Source organism: Anomalospiza imberbis, chromosome 9 (assembly GCF_031753505.1).
Source record: "Anomalospiza imberbis isolate Cuckoo-Finch-1a 21T00152 chromosome 9, ASM3175350v1, whole genome shotgun sequence".
NCBI lineage: Eukaryota > Metazoa > Chordata > Aves > Passeriformes > Viduidae > Anomalospiza > Anomalospiza imberbis.
In genome coordinates this window covers 11,486,272-11,504,366 of record NC_089689.1, presented here as the reverse complement: position 1 = coordinate 11,504,366, position 18,095 = coordinate 11,486,272, and positions in this window count along the sequence as shown.

Genomic DNA, 18,095 nt, shown 5'->3' with positions numbered 1-18,095 from the left:
GTATTCTATAGACAGGCAGTCTCCTTGCTTTTCACTTTCAGTACTCTACATTTCCTTTTGTAAGTCAGCTAATTTTACTTCTGCCTTTTTCACTTCAGCTCAATATCTAAGTTACAGTTCCCAGTCCAGTGCAGTTAACATCTTATTCTCTGTCCTTCTACCACCGTTTTCCTCTGCAAATCCACAGCACACAATTTATTTCCATTACCAGGACACCTTTCCTGACTGAAGCTGCTGTGACAGTCACACCAAGCACACAGTTGCAACACTTCCATCCTCACTTCTGCCAACAGCTACCAGGCAGCAATGACAATCCTCTCGTCCCTCATCTGTCCACAGGCTGCCCCAGTTTCCCTGAGCCCTGAATATCATCTCCCAGAGCGAGCTTTCCACCTGCCCATCTTTCAAGGACTTTACCTGCACCTCTACAAATGCTCTTACTAGTGTGTGCATCTTCTTTTAGAATTAACAAAGCAAAGACCGATATTTAAATTAAGTAAAAATGCAAAACACTGTTGTTGCACAAGACATGACATGACAATAACTACCTATATGCTGGTACAATGTCACTGACTTAACCAAGTTATCTTGTAGGCCAAAATCCCCAGCTAATACTGCATCTCATCTCTAGAGCTCACCACTTAAACCCAAATGCTTTTACAGACAAACAAATGAAGCTAGGCTAGGGCTTTTTTTTAAGAGAAAAAGCATATTAGGAAGCAACTGCAAAGCCTTTCAGAAAATTTCATGCTTCAGGATATCAACATAAAACAGACCAGCACAGCCCCAAAACCCAATCAGGCAGATGCAGACCTAAACCCCCACCCTCCCCCAGGGAAATTACTGCCCCTCATCATTCGAAGAGGCCTCAGGCCACACTTGAGTCTAGAGCCTCCTTAAAAGTACCCACAGAATTCTTCTATCTCACAAATTGAGAAACAAAGGAATTCAATAATTAAGGAGAAAATGTTAAGCTGGTGTAAAGCACTTAAGCTCCCCAATTTAGGTAGTGTGCTGCAGGGTTTGCATGACACAGGACTTGGCACAGATTGATGCCAACAACTTAACACACATATTTCCATGCAGAAATATTAACAAGGAGATTGGAATTGAAGTATTTAGGATTATGACATGATACAAATCAAAGACAAACTAGAATCTGAAGTAAATTATTCTCAAATTTAAACTTCTCTTGTGTGGAAAACCTCTCACCCTGAATAGTCATTTTTTGAATAGTATCAAAGATTCTCTTCTATAGGTTTTAGTTTGTTGAACTACTGTTCTATACATTTTGGTACCCTGCCTGAAAAAGTGGACAATATCTGGTGCCTTAGAGGACTTTCTGTCCTGTGACAGCTGCTCTGCTTGCATGAAGCAGCACAAAAGCTGAAGATATGGAGCTAAATTTTTTCTGATCCCTGAGGCAATCAGTGTATTCCTTGGAGTATGAAATTTGATTACACTTATTATCTTAGCTTGCATAACTCTGACTGTCCTTACTGCATATAAAGTATTTCAGTCCTGTTAGAGATCCTGTACAGCACTTGATAGCTCCCTCAGGCAGGAGTGCTGCAGGTGGACTGTGCTATGTGAGAGCCCACCAACCCAAATGTCAAAATATTTGATTTTATCTGTAAGAGTTTACACCATGGGCCAAGGTGGAAGCCTGTGATGATGGGGCAGCCTGGGGAAACTTCAACAGTCATTGTAATGCAGCACTTGTCCTACAAGTAAAATATATTTATACTCCATCCTCAGTGGCTGTCAATGCAAGCCCTTTCAGGGACACTAATTTTAACCTCAAAATTTGACAAATGATTTTATACTTGTCAGAAAAAGAGAACAGTCAATGGAACCTAACTGAATAAGAATTCACAAAACACCTGAAATGGAGAACATGTTTTTAATTGCTTACTTCACTCCCACCCTAACGTCTGTCTGTGATGGATGATGTGACAGAATAATCCTCACTAAACTCTAAGTAAATTAGAATTAGCAGAAGTGGCACTACATTAATCTTATTCAATAATGGTTCTTTGTTTCTCTTTGGTGTCATCCTTTGGTTTTTGAGTTGATGGCATTATTCAGTGAGAGGGATGAGATAAAAAGGCTAGAAGATTAATAAGGTAGAGGGAAGGGGTGAAGGCCAAAGTGTTCTCATGACATGCAGATTAAGTGCATTAAAGAAACACATTAAGATCAAAATATTTCTTTCTCAATGACAGCATTTGCTAAATAACCCATTGCAAAAATTTATGCTTCTGAATGTTGCACAGTTTGCTTTCATGTGGCTGACAAAGGCACATGCACAAAAAAGGGAAACTTGCTTTTGCTTTCTTTTCTGTCCACAAAATGTCTTACCTTGTTGCTCATTAAAGAGGTGAAAGATAACAAAGCAAACTATTTAAGAAGTAGTGCATTTCAAGGTTTAGTGCAAAAGGAACCATGTCTGCTCAATACCTAAAAAAAAAAAAAAAAAAAGGATCTAGATGTTACTTGAGTTTTCAAGTTGTTCCAGGAAAAAAAAAACTTGGTCTTTTGACAATGGCTGTCCAACAATATATAGATGGTTTCTCCTATTTACCAGAATTACCTAGCTAATTCTGATAAATACTGCCTGGGAGAAAGCACAACATACTGAGCCACTTTAACACAATTGCAGGAAGGTTCCACTGTTCACTGTCCAAATAAGCAACATTTGCCACATTTGAGAACACAGCACTGACTCAAATGGCATTACAATTGTAAGCTCATTTATTCAGCAAATGCATGGTACGCTGCAACTTTCATTTATTGTAGTACTACAAGAATGCCTCAAATATAGGAATAATTATTTAACAAAAACCATGCTGCCAAGGTTGAGAGAAATTAATTTGGAAACAAGTGGCATATTCATGAGTTTGTTTCCTTTGCTATTTGTATGCTTCCAACATGATCCTAATAAGCATTTCTGATGAATAATTGACTTGGTCATTCAATCTGAACATGTATTTGAAGGTTATTAAACTCAGACACATGTCCACAGAATTAATATATTGAAAACTCAATTAAAATTGAAATACAGAATCAGTCATCTAATTCCTAATACAGTCATGCTGTCTCATAACATTAAAACAGAACAGCTCTCACATCAGTTGCTGACACTGCATTCACCTCCTTCTCAAACCTTGCTTTCTCTTTTCCCTAATTCCCAATTCAGTTACCCATTTTTTGCTGCAACTCTGAACACTTGCTGTACTAACAATCTTATTTTTGTTAAAGCTACAAACCTCTGTGTGTGTAGGTATGTGAGCATATAAAAAATAAACAAGCAGCTGCTTCAAAACATGCCATTAAGAGGCACAAATGCCAGTAGCCATAGGTATATTTGCTAAAAGTTTTCCCCCCTGTTTTATTTATCCCAATCTTTCCTGTTAAACTCGAGGAATCTGATCAAGTTTTCTTGGAAAAACGGTGCAGTTTTTTGACCTAAAAATGCATCTGAAGGTACAAGAGCTAAAGATTGAAACAATACCAAGAAAGCTCTGAACACATCCATGCATATCTATTTTAATATAAATAAGAGATATTAATGGCACCAATTTCTTTGGAGCTTATATATTCTTATTTATATTTAGATGCTGACAATTTTCTAAAGAATTTAATTTAAGGTTTAATTCAATCTTAAACCTTAAATTAGTAAGACACCCAGTTTAAACACACTCCACATTAATAACAGCTGTACAGTCAAACTGTCACAGGGAAACTGTAGCATGAGCTACCATTGTCACACTAAGCAGGATAAAAACCCCCCAAAAAACCACTTTATTTTGTGGATGCAAAATCTATGTAAGATCATATAAAATATGAATTTTGTGACTTTCCATGAATATAAACTATCCACAAAAATAAAATATATTTCCAGGGTGACCGAGATCTACAGCTCAAGTATATACACCTTGAAAGATTTATGATCTAATTAGATAGATGAAGATTCATGGAAGCAAATTTAAGTTTTCATAGTTGAAAAAATGATGAATTGTCAGAAATAATAAATACAGCAAAATACTTCAGGTCTTATTAATTCTCAGATTTCATCTTAAGCATCAATAATTTCCATGTCTAAAAGCATAAATGCAATTAATTAAATTGCAATTAAAGAATGTTCTCTTTCCTCACACCAGATTAATTTATCTCAGACAGACTGTATTCATATTCTTAATCCTAAAATGTAAAGAAATTAATGGGAACTTTCAAGCTGGGTAGCTCTGGACATACAGGGCTACTTGGAGTTACTGCCCTTTTAGGTGAGTTAATAAAGACTGAGTTAACAGTTTTGCCTGTGCTATTGTGGGTTTAAAAAATATTCTAATCATTCTACAAAACAAGGCTAAGGTAACTAAACGTGTGTTCCATTTTATTCTGAAGCATTCATGTTCTCTTTTACTGACAGAATAGAAATTCTAATAAAGGAATGCATAAATCAGGTACAAATGCAAAGTAACTATAAAATGAGCTCATTTATGCTAGTTTTAGGATTTTGCTATAAGGGTGTATCAACAGTTTTTTAAATAATATATATGTAGCCATTTGCATATTAAGCATAGAATTTTCAGAAGTACCTAGGTGTTCTGGGAACAAATACTTCCTTGTCATTCACTGGATTAGTTTTCCTGATAATGCCTTTGTATAGTGGCACACTGATACCCAGGGAGCCCCTACACAGAGACCTCAACAAATTAAAGAGGTGGACAATAACCAACTGCATGGAATTCAACAAGGGCAAGTGCCAGGTCCTGCACCTGGAATGGAGCAACCCTGGACGTACAGACAGACTGGGGAACGAGAGGCTGGAGAGCAGTGCCACGGAAAGGGCCCTGGGGGTCCTGGTCAGTGGCAAGCTGGACACGAGCCAGCAGTGCCCTGGCAGCCAGGAGGGACATCCCTGTCCTGGGGACATCGGGGCCAGCACAGCCGGGCAAGGGAGGGGATTGTCCTGCTCTGCTCTGCACTGGGACAGCCTCGCCTCGAGTGCTGCTCGGGGCAGCTTTGGGCACTGTAATATAAAACAGACTTTGAGCTGGCAGAGAGCGCCCAAAGGAGGCGCGAGGATGGTGGAGGGCCCTGAGGGGAAGCCATGAGGAGTGGCTCGGGGCACTTGGTCTGCTCAGCCAAGGCTGAGGGGAGGCCTCGCTGCAGTTACAGCTTCCCTGTGAGGGGAAGAGGAGGGGCAGGCACTTCTCTGGGGTGACACTGGCAGGACCCGAGGGAATGGCCTGAATTTGTATCAGGGCAGGCTTAGGTTAAATGTCAGGAACAGGCTGTTCACCCAGAGGGTGGCTGGGCACTGGAACAGGCTCCCCAGGGCAGTGGTCACAGCACCAGCCCAACAGAGTTCAAGAAGCATTTGAACAACACTCTCAGGAAAATGGTGTGATCCTTGGGGATGGTCCTGTGCGGGACCAGGAGATGGTCTCAATGATTCTTGTGGGTCTCTTCCAACTCAACATATTCTGTGATTTTGTGATATAACCTGTCAGTAGAGACTCACTTTGGTTTGACTGGGAAAATCCTTCTTACTTTCAACTGAAGTTATAGAAGGTTGACCTGAAAAGAAGATGTCTGATGAAGCATCACTGCCCAGGGATACCACTGCTTCCCACTGTTGATAGAGCAGGAAGCAGAAGCTCAATTTAGGAAAACAGAGAGGTTCTGGCTCTTAATTCAGGGTCTGTGGAAGGATTTTGGTGCCAATGTGAACATTCTGCAGGCTCACAGATGCAATCCCCTGGAACTTGCTTTTGCAAATCAGTAGATTGTGCATGCTTGTATACATTGTTGAGTATTGTGGTTATTTTCAAATCCTTAGCTGCTGTTATAATGAACATTGGACACCATATAATAACATCAATGAGTTTATATCATGAAAAAAGCGGATATTCACACATATCTTTCCCAACTACTTTTTGAATTGTGTTCATTGCAGAAATGTCCTGTGACAATCTCTGAAAATGGCAATCCAGCTAATATAATGCTTTCTCTGACTCGTTATGTGGACAGTATTACAAATTAATTTTTGCATGTGGCAGCAAATTGGATTTTGTTTGGAAAATTCAAGGCAATGATATTCACATTATACACATGTGCATATTTTTTCCCTGTATTTCATCTTTGTCAGAAAGATCTCATCTATTCAGGATGAAATTTCATTGCCATTTAATAAAAATGCAGTGATTCAAAGTTTACACTTGAAAAGTGTCAAAAATAGACACTAAAGTGGTCATTCAGTTGTGTAACTTTTAATCAGCGAACCAGTATCAGTTCAATACAGTCAAACCCAGTAAAATTGCTTTTCCTTCTCTCAACTCTGAATTTGGATATTTGACTTCAAAGGGACTTTTATCAAAAGTTAAGGTACCACTGACACATGAGGCTGGAGGTACAGATTAGAAATATTACTGGAGAGGAAAATTAGGCTGAAACAGTTGAGGCTAGGAGTGAATGAGATCCAAGTTACATTCCTGTTGGGGACACTACATTACTTTCAGGCTCTGGACAACTTACTTAAGATTTCATGTTTTAGTCCTCAGGGATGAAGACAGAGGATTCCTTTCTTTTTATCCTTATAAATGGTGTTTCCTTAGCTGTCAGAATAGTTTCTTACCTTATGCATGTGTGGATGTATAGACATGCATTTGTACACACAATACATATTAAACGATCATCGACATACATATATGCAATCTCCCCTTGAAAAGCAAACCCTGGTGTGGATTCCAAGCACTAATGTTATATAAATCAGAGTTTAACTATCTCAGTGCAGAAGCAAAGGGTATGGAAACAGAATTTCCCAGGGTTTCTGGGTGTCTACTTTTGTCTGCCGTCATGGTTGCCCTGTGATTAATCCAAATTATAGTGAAAAGGGAGGGAAACATAAAACCAGATAGCACATGGAGAGCTTAACATTTCTAACTTTGAAAAGAAAATGTGAACAACCCATTTTCACTGCTGGTATTATAAAACAAAGAGAACACATGAAGTGACATAACTTTCTTTGACACACCATCACTATTTGTTACGATAAATTAATAAGCAGCACCTTTGGGTGCTGCCAATTCATTCAGTTCGTGTCACAGCTGATTAGAATTTCTGACTAAGATGTAATAAAATGGAGAGTGCATTAGTATATGATAGTTTCCTTTGTTTACTTAATGCAGAACAATTACTGCTTTTTCACTTCCCCAGTCACAATTTGCTCATAAACACTGAGCATTTCTACCTCTTGCTCTAGAAAGAGTCATTACTCATGTTTTATTATTGCCCAGAGCTCTTAGTTACTGTGAAATAGAGGAGTTGTGGTGATTTAAACATGTAACATGTAGTCTAACTAATCACATTTGTTCAAAAGATCTGTGATTAGCATTATTAAAACAAAACCACAATGTCTGAACCTTCTTTAAATTTAATCTTAGAATATTGGACCCTCATTAAAGATATTCCAATAGTGTGTACACTGTTGACAACTTCTCATCAGCTTGAATATTACAAATATGAGTAGCAGTCTTGAATCATCTGTATTCCACTCCAACAGGACTGGCTTTTGCAAAATATGTTCAGGTCATCCTAAATTAATTTCTCACTCTTTACACACTGAAAAAATAAAAATGCTTCCACTTATTTTTTTTAAACTTTTTGATTACCATCATCCTGTGGCATTTTAGAGATATCTTTTCCTGTTACTACTGTACATTATTGCTTAGTATCCTTCCTTTTTAAATTTTACTGCTACTACATCTTTGCTTCTGGAAATTGCAGGAATGCTCTCCTGTAGTAAGCATATAAATACTTTAACCAATAACTTTCCATAGGGAGCAACACTATCTTTGCTTTATTCCCTCAAATCATCTTTAAAGGGCCTGATTCCATTCTAAGGTTATTTCATGTCATTTTAGCTATTTAAGAATCTTTTTCTAGCAATTTAAATAGTCCCTGTACAGACTATTTACTGATAAGGGGCAGGTAAATGCTTACTGCACAGGGGAACCAATCCTAAAGGGTTAAACAAAGGCCTAGCTGAATTGTGATCAACGTAGCTACTGACTTCAGCCAACCCAAAATCCCATTTTTCTCTTCATTATTTATGCTGAAGATCTTCACTGTATGCAGAACATTTCCTGCTAACAGGCTTCTCTATAATAGAGCTGGACAGTGTGAATGCTGTATTGGCTGGCAGGAATCCTCTAGTTCTACTGCTGGTGCTGATATTCCCACTGTGTCTTTTGATAAGTTAATGAAGTTTAATTTAGTGGCAGCCGTGGGTGCTACACATACTGAAAATCCAACCTTTTTTAATGGGTTTAAATCACATCAATTTAATATCGCCACAAATATACTACAGTAACAAATTTAATTTATTTAATTTTGGGGAGCTAGGCTGCCCGCACCACTTAGAAATTTCTGGCAACAGGCTTACAGTTACATTATCAGGATTAATATGAGAATACAAGAAAATTTGCTAAGCATTACTATCCTATAGAACCAGTTATACATAAACATTAACTCAGACTTTCTGTGGGATATTGGAAACCACAAGAATAAAAAATTTGTGAACAGGCAAACATCTGCTTTCTCTATACTTTGGAGTCTGATTATGGGTAAAGCATAATAAAAACTTAGGGAAATCTTTTCCATTAATATTTACTGGAACCACATTGCCTAGCTAAACACTTTTAGGGCTTTTATTTGCATAAGAATGTCTCATAGTCCTTAATAGATTTCATCTGCAGATTACCTTTGGGACATTCTATTCTTCTCTGAAGACAAAAAGTAAAGTAAGTGGGTTTGGCCAAGGTCAGACTGAAATTTGGGCTGAACTGCAAACTGCAATATTTAAATGACATGCCTTTGCCTCCTACCAGTTTTTCTTCCACCATTCTGTGCTGTAAAACAGATTTTTTTCTGAAGTTATAATTGCCTCGGTTTCTTGTGTCACAGAAATATACAGGGCATGGGAAAACTCAGCAAAACATGCAGCACACGTGGGGAACAGCAGTTTTCAGAAGCTGTAATTGAAAGGCTTCTAGAGAGAGCCTGCTGCAGCTCCTCCCAGCCTAGCCCAGTGCCAAATGCAGCCACCGAGGATGGCTGCATTCATTGCTCAAGCTGCTGTAGCCCAGAGGCAAAATCAAGGGAATTAGGCGTTTTAAGCTCCTCTTCTTTCTTGTAGTTGTTGCCCAGACAGTTTTCTGCATATGATGAAGAGGTAGCCAGCAGCTCTCTTGGGAGAAGATCTTGGTGTGTCACAAGCTTAGGCCAGCCCCAGAGCCTCATGGTCACCCTCTGTGAAAAAGACAGCACATTTTTTGATGTGCTACAAACACCACCGTTGGTAGTGTTCACCTCAGATGGGATGGAGAATTGAACAGATTTTTTTTTTATGTATCTTTGGTGGAAAGTCAGCATTTCATGGCACTGGTGCTTGGACCATTTCTCTTTCAGTTAATTAAGAAATGAGGAAATGTGGGGAGTGATGGATGGAAAGGGCCTGGTCCCAAGCCACGAGCTCAAGGGAATCTCTTCTTCAGATAAAGGGACACTGCATTAGGGGTTAAGTGCCACATGGCTGTACAGACTGCTGACACAATCACTGTAATTCACAAAATAGCTTGTTTTTAAGAGACACCCTGAAGTCTTCATGTGTTTAGAAAAAAGAGAAAGAAAGAAAGAAAGAAATTTTCCTCTTAAGTCTGTCTAATCTTCTTAACTGTATCAAAAGGCATGGGAAGATTTAGGAAAATGAAGCTCAGAGGAGAAGAAAGAGCCAGCCAAAGGATTTTTGAAAGGATTAAATATTAGTAGGGGATGATATGAAGGAATACAATAGAGCCACAGGGTTTGAAGATTTACCTGTTCTCTGCCATTAGGTGCAATGATTATTTCCTCATCTGCCATTGGGAAAAGATTCTTTGAGGGCAGAAAAGGCATTTTTGTAATCCTAACCTTCACTCTTACTGTTATTATTAAATCCTTACAGAAGGGAAATCCAATAGGTTCTTTGAAAAGCAAAGACCAAATTAAAGAGGAATTTCACTTGCAAATATACAGCCTGTAAACATGAGAGACAAAAGGTAATACAAAAATCACAAACCAACTCTGAAAAAGCCTCATGCAGTTATTTTAATTATTGCTGTCCCAGATTTAAATTGTATTTAGCTTTTAGAGGTTTTGTACAAATGAGATGTACTTGGGGTTCTTCTGTTTCAGGGATACAAACTTAAAAGCATCCTTGATTATGCAAAGCATAGCAAAGTCTGCTCTGATAAGACTTAATGTTGTCTAATATGAACAACAAATGATGGACAAAGGAACATCCAAGCACCTGGACAAAACCCAGAAAGTCTAATTCTGCCATTTTGGATGTTTGAACATTTGCATTGGAGTTTAACACATATGTATTGCTTGCTCTTTTAAACAGTGTTTTATAGTGTAAAAGATAATAATGTAAAAGAATGCTAATGGTGTAAAAGATAACTGAAGTTACATGCAGCTTGAAGAGAAATGAAGCAGGTTTATACAGGCATCCATAATTTTACAACAGGTTCTAATTTCAGTTTCTATGCATCATGCCTTCTTCACACACAACTGAATTTCATGGATTCTTGTTCTGTACGGCATGATGAGCTAGATGTTCAAGGTGCATTGGGTGACAGCCTAAAGTACTACATCTAGGAAAACTTGCTCCTACTAATCTGTCAGTACTTACTGTCCTTTTGGATAAACTGATCTGTCTGCAAGACACTGAAATTTTGTGGATTTTAAACAAACAAAGATCTTCTTGCTCTCCTATTCTATTCCTCATACCATCTTCCATCTCTTACTCCTGGCATTCTTCCCACCCTTTAACACATTGCTGACATTACCTACAGACAGAAGATGGGCCTGGTCTGTTAGGTCTATCAACCAAGCCCTCTCCTATCATTCAGGTAGTTCAGTGTTAGCTGTGAGGAAGCATAAAGAGAAGAAATACAGGAAATAAGTTCCCACAAGTTTTTAGCACAAATCATAGAAAAATAAAGAGCAGAAAAGCTTCTCACCAAAAACATAAATGCCGGTGTCATGCTGAGGGAAGAGAAGGGGAACAAAGGCCAAGGAGCTAAATCTGATACTAATAGGTCAAGATTTGTCAAGTGGCAATGGTATTGGGTAAATAGAGACAGATTCTACACCTAAATTCCATACCAAGAGGAGTTGGGTTTTCAATCTTTGCCTTGAAAAAAGAAAATATTAGCACAAATATATTACAGTAACAAATTTAATTTATTATGAATCATTAACATTCAACTAGCATTCCCAGATATCATTGATATTTGAAATAGTTATACCAATGTTTGGACTACAAAGCATGCATCCAGAAATAACTGTAGACAATAACTGCTAGTATTCAAAGGGTTTCAAAGGAAATCTCCACCTGGTTATAAGAAGTATTTTATTGGGAACAATTGGAGAGCCAATAATTGTACATATTTTGGATCAATTGTTGTTCTCTGCAGTAGTGCTGGGGAACTGTCAGTTCCATTGCTGGAAATGATCCTTATAATGTAACCTCAATAATAATAACATTGATTTCAAATCCAGCTGTTAGTTTTCCAATAAACTCCAGACATAACAGCTGCTATTTTTTCTCCATGAATCATTTTTGACTGTGATCTCTTTGTGAGACTGCATCCTAGTGGGTTATTAGTAAAAAAGAACACAACTTACAGCTTTTCTCCTTGTTTTCATTTAGTCAAATTTTGTATTATTTCCTTGACCTTAATAGCAGAATCTAACCTTTCATTTATTTAACCTTAGTCAGAGAGGAAAAAATGCTTTTATAGTCCAGACAAGAAATCTGAATAAATTGGTACAGAGAGTATAAAGTCCACAGGGTAATGTGTAAATGTAGATTCTGCTTTTCATTATAAAATACAGCCATGAAGTACTTACGTGTAAAAGCTGCACTAAATTTTAACAATATACCATGTTGCAAATCTATATTTTAAAGTTCTGGGATGTTTTCTGCTACCAAATAATTTTTTATCTGTGAAATAGAAATATGGCCTCAGAAGCCTATAAATATGGGCTTTCCTTGCCTTGGAAGGTTGTGAGATTTATCTAAATATGAATTGTAGGTAACAGCAATGACACACTGTAACTTACCATGATTAGGTGAAGATAGTTACATCTAGAGAACTGTTTCCTTGTATTACAGGAGTCATCTTTGTGGAAGGATAAAAAAGAACAATGTAATGTATAACACACCAGTAAAATAAAACAACACTCCACTCTGTTTTTTTCATCACTTCAAAGTAAATGAATCCCCATTTTACATTTCAGGGTGATATACAGTAAACATTTGTGAGAAGGGGTATATGTAGCAAATGTTATTTAAACTAAAAAATCATGCAAATCCACAAGGACTTAATATTTTTTACTTATTTGACTATTCTATCAATGTTAAAAATGGTCTGTGCCTTCAATAGCATTTCTCATCCAGCAACCTCAATATGCTGTAAAGATGAATGGATGAGGTGTTTAGAGTTAATGATCTGTGTCATATTGCATCCATTTAGCTAAAAATATATAATCCCACACAGTTTGGTTTATATTGACTCTTATTCAAGAACTACATCTTTGAAAGGCCATCATGCTCTCCTGACAGGTTAGAAGATGAAAATAAATAAGACAATATACTCAGCTTTCTGTTTTATAGATAAAGTCTACAGGCTATTTGATAGTTTTACTTCTTATATTTTACAGTGATATTAGAGTTATTTATTACCAAATTACAGTCACATTTCATTTTATCACTTAAACTTTTTGTGCTTTGGAAACATTTGTAGTTCATTTTATTTCTGCTAGCATAAACGTATGCCAGCAGAATATCTGAGTGTGCATGAGTATATATTCTGAATAAACCCATCTGATTTCAACAATTTTTATGCATCCCTATCAACTGCATCCTTTTATGTCTACAGAATGAGACTCACCGCAAAGTAACAGTTACCAAAAGATATGATGCAATTTAAAATAAAATAATTGCAAAGAGACTTAGACAGTACTAGATGTAGTTTTTGGAAGAAGAATGATTTAGTATGTTTCCTGAGCTCAGAGCTGTCCTGTGTTTCTTGGTTAATGCTGCCTTTTAGGATTACACTGTGGTCCTTCGAGTGAACTGAGGAAAAGTCATGGGTTGTTTGTGTTTGTTATTTCCTCAGGTGTGCTGGGTCAACAGGACTGGACTGGATATGCCACACTCAGAGAGTACATTTTCATCAAGTATCAAAAAAAGGCTGTAAAATGAACAGTGATATTCATTTTGTGACCTTTGTACTTTTGTTTCATCTTTATCATCTCTAAAATAATCTGTAACTTCCAGTATACTGCTTTCAATGAGGGCAGATAGATTTCACAAAGTAACCATTGTCAGGTTTCACCTAAAATATGTACTGTCTCCAGCCTGTGGTGCAATATTTATATTTATCACATAATAAGTTCCAGGTGTTGAACAAATGAACACAAACATGCACCTAGGCAGTGTAGAACAAACTGTCTACAGGGTCCTAAATATGCATTTATGGATCATCTGTGCTCTCAGCAGAACCAGCACCACTGATACCAAAGTGTGATGCCAGGCAGGAATTTTAGTAGGAATTTTTGAGATAGATCAATATCTCAAAATATCTTTTTACCATTGGAGAACCATAAATTCTCCTATGGTAAAAGGAAAAATTCTCAAAATAATATGTAACTGAAAATGAAAATCACTTTTCACAGTGGTTGGAGGGGGTTAGCTGTGGAGATCTACAAGTATCTGCAAGAGAAATGGTGTGCCTCAAGTTATTTATTAATGATCCAAAAAGAGCCTCTGCAGTGACAGGATGAAATTTGCTGATGTGATCAAATTATTCAATGTACTAAAGACAATATCTGCAAAAGGCTCAAAAGGATCTTATGATACAGAGTGACTGAAAGATAAGAGTGGCAGATAAAATTCAGCATCAAAAAATTCAAAGTGATGTGTCTAGAAGAAAACCAATTTTAACCACATGGATACACCAATGGCATCTAAATTAGCCAGTACTCAGAAAAGAAATCTTAATGTTTTTGTGGGCAGACAATAAAAAGTTTATCTTTAAAAAAGGGATGATGAAGAAGATGATTATGAATTGATAAAATAGAATCAAAGAGCTTGTCAGAAATTACCACTGGTGTCACTGCATCATCCCTTGGTTTACCTGTACCTTGAATATTGCATGCATGCTTGTTTTTTTCACCTTAAAAAAAAGATACAGCAGAATTAAGAAGAATTAATGAAGATTGAAAATTATAATTAGATCTAATAGATCATCTTCTGTGAAGAAAGAGATTAAATAAGACATGATATTTTAATTTGTAAAAGAGATGCCCCAAGTAAAATATGATAAAAACAATTAAAAAAATTATTTGAGCAGAACAATGATAGACAACTATTTTACTTTTACAACAAAATAATAGGGAACATACAATTATATAGCTAAGAAACAAATATAAAACTACTGAAAGTACTTATCACACAGAACACATAAGCAAATTGTTCCCTGCTGTACAATATTCTTGAGTAACAAAGAAGGAATTAGTTTAGTTTGGTGGGGGTTTTTTGAATAGCACTATTTGAAGAAAAAAATCACCAAATGCTACTAAACACCCGAGTCTATCTTAGCAACTCCATTAGCCAGAGATTGCTGGAGAAATAAGTCTATCAGAGACAGTTTGACTGAACTCTTGATCTGTCCTCACAGTCTTTGCTTCAGCTTTTAATGAAGCAGGTTGCATGTTGTGCTCTTTCCACACACTGCCTTATTGACAAGTTCTCAGAAGATAAACGTTTCCTTTCCAAAGTATGAGCATACCTTCCAGTGCGTTAAGAGGAACTACTGTTTAATACCAGAGATTACATCAGTTCTACAGATTTTTAAATGATCTCAGCTGAAGAAGCCGAAGTCTGACAACGCAATTGCTGTAGGTGTCACTATAAACAGTGTCAGTGCCTGACACCAGCCCTAAATAAATCACTGAAATTACTTCCCTTCCTGTCCTTCGACAGACTTATATCTTAACACACTAGAACCAGCCATGCAGACCCAGATCCAAACAACAGGCAGCATTTAAAGATGCATCTCTAGTCATGAGGTGCTAAGGGATAGAGTTGTACTTCCAGGCCACGTTGTGGAACACCAGTTTCAAAGAAGGAATCACGTGAACACTCATCTCTAATTTCCCTAGATTATGAGGCCCAGACTATGTCAGTGTCCAGTATCTGACACACAGGGTCAAAGAGCTGCAGCTTTTCAAGCTTTGATGAACCACACTTCCTGCTTGTGGAAGGCTGCCTCTGAGCCTTCATGCTGCTGATATAGAAATGACATGTGTGAGAGACTGAGACAGGGGGCTTCAGTGGGTAAAAGTTGTTCCTGTATTTCACAGATAGCTGCAGTTTGCACATGCAGAGGAAGGCCATACCTGAGAAGTTAGAAGACAGTGGAAAAGATATAGTCCTCATTTGCAAAGGTACAGAGCAACATGAAAAGTCAGGGGACAGTGCAACTCCTGCCCAGGTGACCTTTTGGAACACTGCTTTAGTCCAGCCAGCCCAGTTTTCTGTAATCCTGAAGAACAGAGGTGCCTACAGCAGAAGAAATAAGAAGAACGTTCATATAAAACAGAAAATTTCAGCATAAACTTTCCTAACACTTGTCCATGACTTCTCACTCACCTCTAGATGGAAAATCTCTTCAGAAAACAATCATACACTTTGTCTCCTTCCTGCCCAGCAAAATCAAAACCCACTCAAATAGCCCTAACACCACTACAGGTGATGCGACCTGTTGGATTTTTACTCGTTCATTTACATGAACTGCTGAGAATTCCAAAGGGTCTGGAAATGATGATAAAGGGGTCACAGAACATTTCCAACACGTATTTTGACAGAAGACAATGTGAGCAGGATGTATCAATTCATGAAAACAGTGAAAACCTTTGGACAGAAAGAAATTTGCTTTCCCAGTGAGTGGGTCCACTCTGCTGGCCATATGCCTGGAGTAGAGTGTAAGATTCTGCAGACTGTTGACAGCCTCATTATGAGCCCTTGCTCCCAGATTGATAATTAAGAGAATGTACACTGCTTCCTTTAACCCCATATATAAATGGTGGAATGGAGTCATGCCTGGGGGCCATGAGTCACATTTGCCTCTATTTTCTTCTGCTCAAGAAACTTCTGCAAGTTCTCACTAAAGAAATGAGCCTTGATGAGGTAAATTATTATGTGTTCTGCTATGCAACATCCCCATGGAAAACTCATCCTGTGTCATTCTCGCTGCTTGGTAATATTTCTTTTTCTCTTCTACAACTGCACAAGTGTGTAAAACTTCTGCTACTGCTCTCCACCAATTTTCCCTTTCCTTTTATTTTCTCATCTCCCACTTGTTTCTTGATGTATTGTATTCTTTCACTATATCAGGGACAGAAAATTGAAGCAAAATTGGTGAAGAACTTGTCTTATCAGAAATGTCATTGGCTACAGATGTTTGGTACAAACCAGCACTATTTACTTTTCTGAGTATCATGAGATTCACACACAGTGGTAAAGCTGAGCTATGTCAGGGTAAAAAACACCTGAGTCCATAAAAGTGATGGAAGGAGAAAGAGGAGGGACAGGAACATAAAGCAACAGTGAAAGAGTAAACTGCCAGCAATACTAATCTTTTCCTTGCTAAGTGGCTGCTTACCATAAAACTCCAGGAACTTTTTAAAAGTAGTGATTTTGTGGCATTTTAAATGATAATAAGTAGCAAATTTAATTGTGCATAGGCTCCTCCTCATTCCTTTTTGCATTCATGTGATAGACTTTCAGGAAAGAATTTTCCATTTAATTTTCCACTCATTCACGCTTCTGTCCAACAACTCATGCAAGTACTACATACCTATATACAGGTTTACACAGCTGGCAAGTCCTTTTTGCATGAACTTACAGGTTTACAAATTTTACCTGTATTCCTGGACAAAGTGACACTTGAGGAGAAATAATTCCGTTGCTGTGAACACTCTCCGAAGAGGAGCAGGTAAATGACACCCAAACCAGCTGCCCTGGGCAACACAGAAATCCCTCTTGGCTGGGACAAGTGGACAGGCTGGAGTCTCTTGGCTTTTATCAGCTCTTTCAATCCTTTTTCTCCAATGGTGTTCTGACAGTTTGATCCCAGATCTCTCTGTGTTTAGTGATGAACTGCATCATGTTGGACACCGTGCTCTAGGCCTTCAGTGCACAGGAGCTGCTGCACCCAGGGAATACATTCCTGCTGTAATGTGGCACTGCGATGCTGCTTCAAGCAGAATAAATCTGTTTGGGTTTATGATAAAGAATCATGTGCAGTATGCTCAACTATGTTCCCACTATTTTATAGTGTATTTCATAAAATTTGATGATTTGAAACTTTCATGGTTAGACTGGAGGGTTTGATGAAAGGCCCTGTGAGTGATGGGAGGGAGGCCTGTGAAGATGAGCAAAGGTACAAGCTTATACTGCCAGGAGCTGGGACTGGGACTCAGTTTTGTAGTAATTCCCCTGGAGCAGTGGTTTGATATTAGTTTAGAACTTCTATCTGTTCACATTTAAATTAATCTAGAAAAAGCTGACAAGCAGCAAAGAGAAAAAGAAGGCAAAATGAGGAAAATCTGAGCTTAGGCACAGAGAGCCATTAGCATTCCATACTGAAAACTTTATCATGCACAGATCCCTTAATATTACTTCCATATGTTATAGAAAAGGGAGAAATGAAAGAAATTAAATTTGACCACAGCAGAAAGAGATTTTTAGAAGCATAAATATAAAATTACACTTAAAATTTTGATATAAATGAAATATTTATATCACTATATCTGCATTACCTCTATGTTTTCTGAATAAATATTATGACAAGGAACATATCAACATTGCAAGTTCTAGTCTAGTCTATCACTACAACTGCTGGCTAATTTTATTTGAATGCTACTCTGTCATCAGAGTATGGTTCAATTACAGTTATATACATAAACATAGC